Source organism: Dermacentor variabilis, chromosome 5, assembly GCF_050947875.1.
Source record: "Dermacentor variabilis isolate Ectoservices chromosome 5, ASM5094787v1, whole genome shotgun sequence".
Taxonomy (NCBI): Eukaryota; Metazoa; Arthropoda; class Arachnida; order Ixodida; family Ixodidae; genus Dermacentor; species Dermacentor variabilis.
In genome coordinates this window covers 62,494,477-62,507,061 of record NC_134572.1, presented here as the reverse complement: position 1 = coordinate 62,507,061, position 12,585 = coordinate 62,494,477, and positions in this window count along the sequence as shown.

Here is a 12,585-nt window from a genome sequence, read left to right as displayed (position 1 = left end):
GCGTGAAATTCACATATGCGAGCCTGAATAGAGAGGTAAAAGGGCATTTTATGCGGACGGTTCGTTGCGGCTACATTTATTACACACTTTCTCGTACGGGCAAGAACTGCCTATAACTTCACAGATAAGTGAGCTCTTTAATTTTATTATTCAGGATGTCTAGGCAACTGGAGGCATAGGAAAGAAAGGGAATAATGTAGAAAGCGCGTTACGTGATGGATGTGTCGCTAGCCTATGCGAACGAAGGTCGAATAAAAATGAAAAAAGATTAAGATAAAAAAAAGGCTTTCGAACAATACGATTCTTTCCTGTGACAGGCCCAAGCGCCGTACACGTTGGTGCACAAACTCAGTAGCTCTCCTCCTGCATCTAAATTGCAGCACGTCGTTAAGCCCTCTCGGTTCTGTCTCGTTCGATTCGCGTGCAGCTATGCGGGGAAAAACAATACTCGCTTCTGACAAGGACGCTGTTTTCTCGGTCAGGCGAGCGCACAACAAGCGAGTATCGTTAATTGCAGTCGCCGTGGCTGTATCTTCGCAGGCGTTCTTGCTGCGTACGCGGCGAGTCTACGTCTATCGAAACGTCAATCGATACGAGCGCGAGTTGACGCGTGGCAGACTCCCACGTTGAGGTGTATGCCGACAAAGTTCGTGGTATAATCGCGAATGCGTGATTAATACGATTCATAATTCAGACAGCCACTGCCGAGAGTGCTTTACGCGTCTGCATAGACATTAAAGGTTGAACAGAAAAGGAGAATAAGAAGGTGAACGAGAAAAATACCAAAGATAAACGAATATGCGCGAGATACATCGAATGTTGTCGCCGTTCTATATAGCCATGAAAGATATTGGTCTAATCAGATTGCTCGTTTTAAGCGAACAGTGTTGTACATTCACGAATGTACGCGAGCGCCAGCAATTACTCTGGAATATAGTACGACGATACGTATACAGAGGACGGATATGACCGGAGAGTTCATTCGACTACTGTGCCAGCTGCTATCGTTGTACTTTGATCATTGCCTGTCTTTCTGTGCGCACACAAAAAAAAAAAGAGTTAACTTCTTGACTAACGCTTTTCACCATACTCCAATCCTTCGCCTTCACAATACTAACGTGACAATGCACACGACCCAGGAGCAGAGAGAATTTAAGGACACGAGTCGTTAATCTGAGTTCACACTCTGTGACCACCTGCACAATGCGGAAGTAAGACATTCCGGTTTTCGTTTGGCTTATTTTCTTCGTCTGAGGTGCGTTTCGTGATAACGCGGAATTACAAGTTGTGGGCGGCTACCGTTCGCCGACCGAAACAGGCTCAGGGAAGCTGCTTACGAGATGCAGCCGCGATTCGCATCCTGTGTCCGTTCATACCACTACGCGCGGTCCGCAAAACCCACGTGAATCTTTCATGCGCGTGATGCGTTCGAACAGGCTGGGAGCGACTCTAATTACAAAGTTTCCTTCGCAGCCTCTGACACTGGCGCTGTGCCATGGAATGAAGGAGAAAGAGAGAGGAGGGCGCGAAATTTGAATACAAAACGCGAGGCTGTGCATCAGAACCCTCGAGTCCTTGTGCGATGGTATCGGGCTTTTCGAGGCGTCTCCCCCTTGCTCGCTGTTATTGCTTTTGACGAAGCTCGTTAGTGGCGGCTTTGCGTTGTTGTATAAGACGCTCGGCGACCGACGACGTGGAAAAATTTCGCGGCTGGTCGGATTCGCCTGCTATACAGCGACGCGTGCAAAGTTATCTGCGGCTTCGCGAGCGAGCGAACTTGAGGCTACGCGAGACGGTTGTTCGCGACACCTAATCACCGAGCAAGAGCCATCGCGCATCGAATGGGATATCGCGACTGGCTAATAAGATTGTCTGTCGGGGCGTGGCTTGCCTTACGGCCATTGAATTGCGAAAGCGGTCTGCGAAGGCGCGCGTCGCTGTGGCGACAAGTCAGAGCGATTATTTCGACTCGCCTCGTCGAACGCTTATAGTTAGGGCGGTGGCTTGGACGAGTGGTGCGACGCACGACGCGTGGGAGCTCTGCGTAGAAGATGCAGAGATTCCTGCAAAAATTACACGAGGAAGCTCTGGCGCTGAGGTCGTTCACCGACGACGGGAACGATGGGCAGCGCACGTATTTGTCTTGTCTTCGTGCGTGTGACTTCAGACGGTCTTGTGGCTTAATTATTTTTTGTTCGCACTTCATATTTCACAATATTCGAGCAATCGTAGCTTTCCGAAGCCGACGAAACAGTAAGTCAGTCAGTGAGCCAATCTGCACGTGCGTAATTATTGCGAATTGTTGCCTTTGTAACTCAATGTTTCGATCATCATCATCATCATCATCATCATCATCATCATGGCTACACCCGCTGCAGGGCAAAGGCCTCTCCCGTACTTCTCCTACTACCCCGGTCATGTGCTAATTGTGGCCATGTTGTCCGTGTTTTGTTAGAAACGATCAATTTACGAAGTCACGAAGCAGCCTGAAGCCAAAAGGACGACGTTCAGGTAAACCCATGTACTGACCGCGCCGTTAAGGGCATTTACATGAACCCGACAGAAGCGGGTCAAGTTGACTTGTCTGGATAGAATCGGTCTGTCGAGTTCACGTAAACACCATCGGGTCGCGTTGAGCGAGCGTCGAGTCGATCTGAGCCAAGCCTCATTGCGTGGGGTAGATTGACCCGGCCCGACCAGCTTGCAACGTGCATGCGAACGCAGACGGGCAGTGCGGTACCATTGCGCGGTACCACTGAGACGTCAGCGTTTTATGTGCCGACAGCGGGAATGGCATCTGGAGAAGGCAAAAATAAGCACTGTGCCGTAAAATCAATTGCAACGACAAGAGCCACGAACTGTAGAGCTGTTCGAAAAGTTATCGAATTATCAACAGCTGTTTTAGCAGTTATTATAAAATGTTATCATACTAGTGTTCATAACGTTAGCAAGCCTGTGCCATTTATTTGCACGTTATGAAACGCAGTTCATTAAAAGCGTGAAAGGAACATTTAAAGAATATAAGCAGTTGGTTCGCATACAAAAAGAAGTCTTCGGAGAGTGCAAATGATCATGGTTCAGACGGTAAAGTCCGGCTCCCATATCAATGTAACCGGCTTCACTACCTATGTTCTCACGTTTGGTGCCATTAATAGACCCGCGATGATGAAATTTGACGAACTTCTGCTCCAAATTTATGCTTGATTGCGCATACTCGATGTTTTGAAATATTCAAAGGCTGTTCAAAAATATTCATATTTACGAATAGTGCCTATTCGATTCGAAGACCTAATCAATTCGAAGACGCTATTCGATTCGTTATTCGTAAATCTGATATATTCGCACGTCCCTGTTTAATTGTCATATCGTTTTCTTTCGCTATACCGCCTGAGACATTTTAATGTGTTTCGCTATCTCAGCACAGCAGCTGAAGGAACTGCTCCACCCCGTGGACCATGGACTCAAGTTGGCGGGATAATGCTTAGACACAATGATATATAGGTAGATAGATGGACAGCTATATACCAGGAAGTGCGTGAAATATCTTAAGAATGCTAATAATATTAAAATTCCGGCTTCTTCCCTGCTCTCAGTGGATGGTGGGACTATATATGCGAATGTATAATAACCTTTCAAACGTACTTCGCTATAGTTCGCGCGCTTCCTGTTTCTCTCCCGATAGAACGAAATACGGACTGCTTTGGCTCTGCATAGCTGTTATATTTGCGTCAAGTGACGTGCCTGTTTCAGCGGCACACCAGGCGTTATACTTAGTTGTTTTTTTTCTCGTTGCTCACGAAATATTTTTTCTGGGGGGGGGGGGGGTGCAGTGGCGACAGTTTTGCTCCTGTTTTGCCTGCCGGAATATGTGAACAGTCATTGCGGTCACCAGACAACATATAAACTGTGTAATATATCGTAAAATGAGAAAAGGACGCGGTAAAACCAAAAAAGAAAGTGTTCATGGTTGGTGAAATAGTCATTCATGCAGAGTCTGCTTTCTCCGCTTCTGACGATGCCTCCTAACAAAACAGAAGCCATCAGAATATTGCAGCTGAGTCAGGCGCAAACCTTAAACATTTTGTCACGCTTCTATTAGTACCTTACACATTCGCATATAATTTGCTTGCAATGCTACAATCACCATCAGACGTTATCTGAAATTGTGGTATATGAGAGTACAAACTGCTTATGTTAAAAAGAAACGATGATTGCTGAATATAGAGTGGCTTGTTGGCTTGTAGTTTCCTTTCTTCAGTTGCCGGTATTAGGAAATGTGGACGAACGCTCGTTCGCTGTATTCATTTCCACGGACTCGTAGGAAAGCTGACGCTGTTTCGACATCGTCGGCGACAGGAGCGCTTTAACGAGCGCGCTGAGGAGGCCACAAAATTCATTTCTCCGACAGGTGGTATAGAAAAGCAAGGCAGGAAAAACGGCGTCTCGGAAATCGCGTATGAACGTCGCTTTGCGTATAAATTGCAACGTCTCGATCAACAGATTCGCAGGTATACGCTTTGCTTTGAAACATAAGACGGCCGCTGCGCTCGATCCCCATGTGGTGGGAAAATTGCTGACACGGCGAGTCCGTCCCGCCGCGCAATCGTCCCCGAGTGGGATCACCGGCGACGGGGAGCACGACGCCCACCCGGCCCGTGTGCATTTATATAAGGAGCGCTCGCAGCTTCCGTGGGTATCGGCTTCGGTGACCTGCACTGAGCGCATTCTGCGTTCTGATGCTTGAACGGAACTCGCCGCGCTGGCTTTAGCGGCGATGGCGTCGCGCTGCAAAGTACGAGGTTGCGAGATCGAATCCCAGCCGCGGCGGCCGCATTTCTACGGGGCTCAAACGCAATAACGCCCGTGTCTCGTTCGATGGGGACTTAAAGATCCGCTGGGGTAATAAATTAATCCGCAGTCCCCCACTACGGCATGCCTCATAATCAAATCGTTGCTTTAGCACGTGAAACCCCAGAATTCATTTCAGTTCAATACTTGAACAGAACAGAAGAGGCACATGTCTGCAAAAAGAGGATATCTACAAACGCTGATAAAAAATGGATAGCTCATATAGTAAAAAAGTTATTAATTTCCACTCGCGTGTATTGTCTATTCCGAATTATTTTGTTTGTTTTATGATTGATTTCTTTTGTATTCCCATTTATATTTTGTTATCATAATAACCACCCTACTCTCGGCTTATCATCAACAGTGCGTTTTGGCCAAATTGGTAGCATTCATCATCATCACTTGCCTAAATTTTTTATCGTTGTAGGATGCATTAAGGTGCAAGCTGCCTGCAGGTAACACAGGGGGCCGTTTGTGGAGCTGGAAGTGTTCAAGTGCAGCAACGTAGACTTCTGATCCGCCCTGAACAAAGGCGCTGAGCGTGTTCACGTGTGGGAGACACTGAGGTGTCCATCAATAGGAACGTTATGCAGACGCTAGAGATCAGTTGAGTTGAAATGCTTAGGAGTGAGCAGTGAAAGTTCATGGACCTCAGACTCCGACGGCAGATAATGTCATATAACGAACATGCAGACAGAAACGTCGGAGTGCCCAAAGTGCAAACGATGGCCAACGGCTCGAAAGCGGTCATTCTTTATGTACTTGGTGCGTACGCTTGGTAGCTCAAAAACTACTAGTGACCTGGCGTTATAGCTGAGAGGTACCCGGATGGTCTGCAGTGTCACACGACAGACAGTGAGAATCTTCGTGCAGCTTGTCAGACGTGTAAATAGCATTAAAACAGTAATCTGTATAGCCGGAAAAGTTCAGGAGCCAGCTTTCCCCAAGTGCATCTTCAGTGAAGATGGCCTGTTGCGAGTGTGACAGTCAGTGACTACTGGCAGCTAAAGAAAAAGCGTTCGCAGGCGCTTTAAAGAAAGAAGCAAGCACAGGCTTCTTTAAAGAGAAACTTTTCTTGTTAACACTCGCGGACTTTGCTGACCACGCTGTCTTGACGCGTAGCTTAGCACATGCAAGAGCATATGAAACTAATCGGTGTATACAGCCATCTGCACTACTCCTACAGTTGTGCTGGTCACCACCTCTGGTCGCTGCACCATTACGCGATGAAACAACATGTTCAACCTAAATAGTCTTCGCGCAAAAAAGCTTTCGCGCTCATAATACGTTTATCAGGGAGAAGCTTCTTCGTTCTTTTTTTTTTTTTTTAGTTCCCGGCGTTTGGCGCCTCCGATGACACAGTATCTCGCCGAGTAAAGTGGCCCCATCTTGGAAACAGTGGGCCAATCCCGGAGATAGTGTACTCAAAACTGAGCCGATTGCGGAGGCAGTGCAATCGGTGGTGGCGTGGGTAACGCAGTTCCCATGGCGAGGTGCGTCCGTGGCTTCTTGTTCTGTTGGGGACGAACGCATTCGTTATGCTGCAAAACGCGCTGAGAAACAGGAACAGTTAGTTACACGCGTGTTACTGCGATGCCAACGGATACAAAACTTCCACGATGGAAAATAAAGCTGCAATCATCATGCGTGTCCGTGCATGTAGCATTTAATTGAAACGTTTCAAGAAAGCTTCACTTAGTCTTGATCGCAACTAGTGTGTGGGTTCTGCCGCAGTTTCTTGGGCACTGCAAACTAAATCTAGACGCTGGTGCTCAGGGGTGAAAAAAGTTAGGTTCGAAGAACGTTCAAAAGAAGGCGCTTACGAGAAGAGAAGCTTTTGTGTTCATGCTCTTGTTTATAGGGAGGGCGCCACCCATAATATTCCTACAGGGGCACATACGGGGAAAGAGCCCCGTAAAAAATAAACCTTCTGGTGAGCGCAAAGATAGGTAATCACTGAAGTTCGCCGCTAGCCCAGCATATGATGCACTTAGATGAATTGTGTTTCACAAATACACAAATTGTATTTGCTCTGTAACCTTGTTTAGTTTTGTTGTTATATTTTCTGGATGTAAATTATAACTTCCCAATTGTTGCTGATCCTAAGGCATAGTGCTTACTAACAAATGTATGTACCCTCTCCTGCTTGGACCGATCCGGTCTGCAGTATTTTGTGAATAAATAAATAAAATAAATAAAATGAATTTTACAGTAGATGGCGTTACTTCCAGATTCGAATTACACAATTAAATTACCTCTTGCCAGCAGCGACGCTTTAATACGCCTCTTCTGTACGGAAATTTGCGCGTCTGCGGTCATCAATGATCAAAACTAAGTTTACATGCACTACTTCAAGAACCGTTATAAATGAATATGTAGGTCACACAATGGAAGCACAGTGGGATGCAGTGGACTCGCGTTAAGTGTGCCTTGTCGGTGCGCCGACGAAATTTGTCTCCTTTTACACCAAGGCGGTAAATTAAACGGGGAGTTCAAGACGCATATTGATAAAGGCCGGAACGTTCAAGGTGATCAAATTAGGCTTACAAATTAAATTAGGCGAGGTCGAATAAGTGGCCAGTAGTCCGCTCTTTCAAGTCTCTAGTTCCGCTCCTAGACGCCGACGTTTCATTCTTTGACGCCGGCTATGAGCCGTTCTTTTCTAAGGGCACATTTAAAATTAGCCACTTGTTTGTTAAGGAAGAATTGGACGGTCGCCGTCACGCGGATTGCCTTTAGGTCATTTGAGAGAGGCACGACGTTACCGAGAATCTCTCTTTTTATACGCGCAAGAAGAAAGAAAGAAAGAAAGAAAGAAAGAAAGAAAGAAAGAAAGAAAGAAAGAAAGAAAGAAAGAAAGAAAGAAAGAAAGAAAGAAAGAAAGAAAGAAAGAAAGAAAGAAAGAAAGAATGGCCTAAGTTGGGGCTCGTGTTGGCTGGTTCTTATGTACTGAACGAGGGTCGACCATAGGCTTAGCAGGTTCATATTGGTAGACTTTACCTTCTACGGGAGGCTACGAGCGTTGGCTTTCTGTGCGCTGCCTTCCCAGAAGAAAATCCGCATGGTAACTTTATATGCCGGGTAAATAAATTTCTCTTCTAAGTCCGAAAGCAAACACAAGCTCAAGGAAGCCACCTAGACTTTGTTGTCTTGCTTCTGTTAGTCAGCCGCTTAAGTATTTTGGGCTTGGTGTTCTACCACAACTTAAATGCTGGGCCAGTCAGTCAGGTGCTTAGATGTACTTTGCTCAGCGATCGAAACGCCATACGCAGGCCCAATGGCGGTCGGCGCTTTTTGCTCCTTACGAGAGCGCTCAATGATCACTGAGCGACCAAATGCACTCACGATGCGTCGCAAAGTCCCTGGCCTTCATCGTACGCCTCAACTAGTGACCTCGGAGTCCCCAGCGCTCAGAGGTGGTGCAAAAAGCGCAGGCAGACACGCACTCCGAGCATCGCGTTTCAATCGCTGAGCACGGTATGCTTCGACAAAAGCTGCCTGTTCTTTAATATAGAATCTCAACACCTGATAGCATCCTCACTTATTGAAGTGACAGAGGAACACTTTGCGTAATCACTTCAGAAAAAAATTTCGGAAATTTCTACGTTGCATCATTTCTTTCTCGAAGTTTTCTTTAAAGACCGGTCACGTATGTCCGCAAACCTGCTGCTTTGCGAATACGGTTTTCTTTCCGATCTGATGCAGGTTGGCGTGGTTCCCCTTTCTTTAAGCAACACAAATTCCAAAACACCGATTTGTTCTATCAGTATACGTCCTCTATAACCGCCATGGCCATAGTTGTAGTGCTACGCTGAAGTCAGTCGAATTTCATCGCCAAATATGGAACAATGAGAATGCTACAATGCTCCCAGTACACGTATCATGTCAGCTAGAAAGGCCTAAATATATGTCTTCGATTCTTCGATTTATCCCGCATTAGAGTGCGAAGGTTGTAAATGAAGTAAATTGCTTCACACACAATGCTTTCTTATCACTATATTGCTCGCCCATTGGTCCACAGGCCCGAGATACGAACTTGGAGCCAACGAGTATCTGCACCTAAATTACTTTCGTTACGATTCATCAAGTATGCGCCTTCCAACTAAAGCTGCTGAGTCACGATAAGGCTTTCCGTATCTCTGATTAAGGAACCGATATAAGATCAACGCAAGCCACGTTTAGTAGTTCACTGCCCTGCTTGCTGTACTTGTCGCTCATGGCTCGGCGTTCACAGCAGTTGAGGAAGGTCACGCGTTTACGTAATGGAAGAGAAGTTGTGGTAGTACAACAGATCCTGCAAGTACAGTTTTTCCATCTCGCTCATCGACACTCGCGTACGCGTGAACGGTCTCGGTGAAGAGGCACCACCGCCGATGGTCGGTGGAGTTACGACACTCTCCTCGTCTTCATGGTTACAGGACTCCATGTTGTCTACATGGACGAGGTTGAGGTGCGCTTTACGCGACAGCGGGCCGGTGACCAGCGCTTCTTCCGCGTCGCACGAGAGCGGTTCATCCGCGAAGGCCGGCTGCAGTCGTCTCAGTGCGCCTGGCTTTGCGAATACCGCGCAGCCTTCGAGCTGAGGAAACGGGCTTGTGTCACGACCGACGGTGACCCGGCCGAACAGGTCACCGTTTGACTGGGTGAACCAGTCCAGCGCCGACAGGATGGCCTTGACGTCAACGAACGTGTCGTCACTGACCACCAGTGTTAGCGACGCATTGGGAACGAAGCAGGGAACCCACTCGGTGGCAAGAACGAAAGTGCATGTCTTCCGCGGGTCCCGTCTGCCCTTCAGCTCGACCACGATGTCCTTGTGCAACTGGAACTCGGCCTGCGTTTCGAGAAGTGTGACAGACCCGACGGCATGCCCGTGATACGCTGAAATATCAATATTTCGAACTGCTAAATTTGGTAATCAACATTTATCAAAAGGTTACAAGCAGTATGCGCTATGTGTAACGGATTACTTTGTGTCGCGTTGTTCTTCTTTTGTGGGCGTGTTTTTTTTTTTTTTTGTCGGCTCTTATGATCTTGCACCTATTGGAATATGATCTTAATACAATTTGTTATTCTCCTTTCGTCATTACCCATTTCATGCGCTTCTTTCAACGTGACACCTTACCACGAAATGGCCCAGCTCAGCGTTCCCACACGGCTGCTTTTCCTTCCCGCGAGTTCGCTAGCAAAAGAAAGAAGGGTGCGGAGGGTGTTCCCACAGCGCGCACCCTGATGGGTCTGACGACAGCGTTGGTCGCGGCGGCGCCCATGAAGAAGACGAGTCCGAAGCTGCAGTTCGCGTAGTTGCCGCGGTAGCCCCAGGTGCGCCGGATGGCGCTGCGCTGCGCCCGCCGCTGGGCCTCGGTGCGCACCGCCACGACGAGGCTCGTGTAGGGGCACTTGCTCGCTCCCTGCGCGCTGATCAGCAGCTCGCTGTAGTCCCACAGCGCGGTCGCGCGCTGCGCCGTCAACGCGGTGTCGGGCGAGCGGCCGGCTGGCGGCGGCTTCCGCAGCACCAGCCAAGGACGCGGCAGTGGAGACGAGCACTCGACGCAGGCCACCACTTCGTCCGGAGGGCCTGCGCGACGCGCGAGTTTTGCAAGAGGTCGCCATCAAAGGTGCTCGAAATTGGACATCGGCAACGTCTCACAGCAAACGCCACTAGTCCTCAGATCACCGCTCAGCAGCGTTGGAGCCGTTTGGGCTAACGGAGCGAGGTTTCTCAGCACCAAGTGCTGCTCAGTTCGGGGCGTCCGTCTGTTTTGAGTGAGACAATTACGGTATCTACGGCGGGTCCTGTACTTCTGAAGTTCGCTTGCCTTACGTTTTAAAGTTATACCTAGTTGCCTTGTTCATATGTATATATGAATTGTTCACACACACACACACACATATATATATATATATATATATATATATATATATATATATATATATATATATATATATATATATATATATATATATATATATATATATATATATATATATATATATATATATATATATAGTTGTATTCCTTACGCGGTTCTTTATCCTCTATGCCCACCCTCTTACTCCCCTACCCTCATCCTCCGTCTGCTGACCACCGTGCAGGTGTCAGCAGATTGCGTCAGACATTTACACTGCGGCAAGCATTAATCTTAACCTCGTCTTTATTTTATTTATTTACTTTAATAAAGAACCAGTTACTACTACTACTGCGTTTCAAAGTGTAAGAAATTGTCGAACAGGCCACTTTTGCTGTTATTGCGTAGGCACTACGCCACCGGCTTATGTCATTTTTTTTTACATCACAAAGAGTTTAAAAACCTGTGGAAGAAAGCGAAATGCCGCCTCCTGCCTCTTCGAGTGGATTACTTGACGGAGCGGACACAGCTTGGACTACAAATCGCGGTGCCCGGTCAGCCAAGTGAATCCAACTGAATCCAGGTGGCAATGAAATCATCCTTAGGTCAGAGAACCTTTCGAGATATGCGCATACCTCAAAAATGTGATACAACGTCCAGTGGCGTTCCAACTAGTTTTCTTCGCAGCGTGCGAAGGAAGCTTTTAGGAAACGAACTATTTTTGGGCGGTTGTTTCCAAACTGTTGCTAATATCAAAATTTGTTCTAAATGGCAATGACATCATATATACTGCACCGCTTGCGCTTACTCCTAAGATTAGTCGATAAATTATTTCGCGGGGCAGCTGATCACGATTTTCATGCTTACAATAGAGTTAGTCTAATGTATCGTAGTGCAGTTTTTCACAGTTAGTTCGAGTGCCTTCTTCCATAACCCTTGGGCGTAGCCTGACTTGTTACGGTGCTAAGAAGGGCAACCAAATTTCCCATTCAAATAACCTTTTTACGAAAGTTGCACGCGGGCTGTGAACAGTCCTTAAACGAAGTGCCCACGACTGCCATTAGTAAGCGCTCTTAAATTATAGCAGAAACTCGTGTCGTTCGCCTCTCTAAATTTTCGTCGTTTTTCTGTTCTCATCAACCTCTATTTGTCGTTCCGCTCGGGTATAGAAACTGCCAGTGCCTTGCAGACGAAACAAGGTGTATTCACACCGGCATTTAAGCGTTTTGAAAAGCCATAGCGCAATCTCTATACACAAATTTCTGGCAACCGCTTCTGCAGAAGTAATTTCTTTTCGCTTGAATAAGTCAACTTCCGAGAGTACTCGTGCCACCGATCGAGGACACTCTGTTTTGGCGCATGTACACCGTAAGCGCACTCCACCGGAAGAGTTAACATACGTCCTTAGAGGATTGAACAGAAGGCTCGAATGTATAGCAAACAGGTGCTGCAAGCGAACTTTGTTTTCAGAGCGCAAAAGCCCACCTGTGACGCAGCATGCGGCGAGAATGCGGCTGAGATTGAAGGCACTGGGGTCGGCTGCGTCGAGTTCTTGCAGAGAGGGTGCATCGACTGCTTGCGCACTGCGAGCTTGCTGCACAACGAGGCTGACCAGGTAGCAGGCCTCGAGGAAGACAACGGCGACCAGCACGTACACCGCAAAGCAGAGCTTGGAGTAACTCGGAGACAGCGCCAAACCGAAGGCGGTTCTTAGCTGCGTGCACAACGGTGACCGAGTTAGTGAGCGAATGATAAACACGTAGGGAGGAGTGCGTGCGTGAGTGAGTGAGTGAGTGAGTGAGTGAGTGAGTGAGTGAGTGAGTGAGTGAGTGAGTGAGTGAGTGAGTGAGTGAGTGAGTGAGTGAGTGAGTGAGTGAGTGAGTGAGTG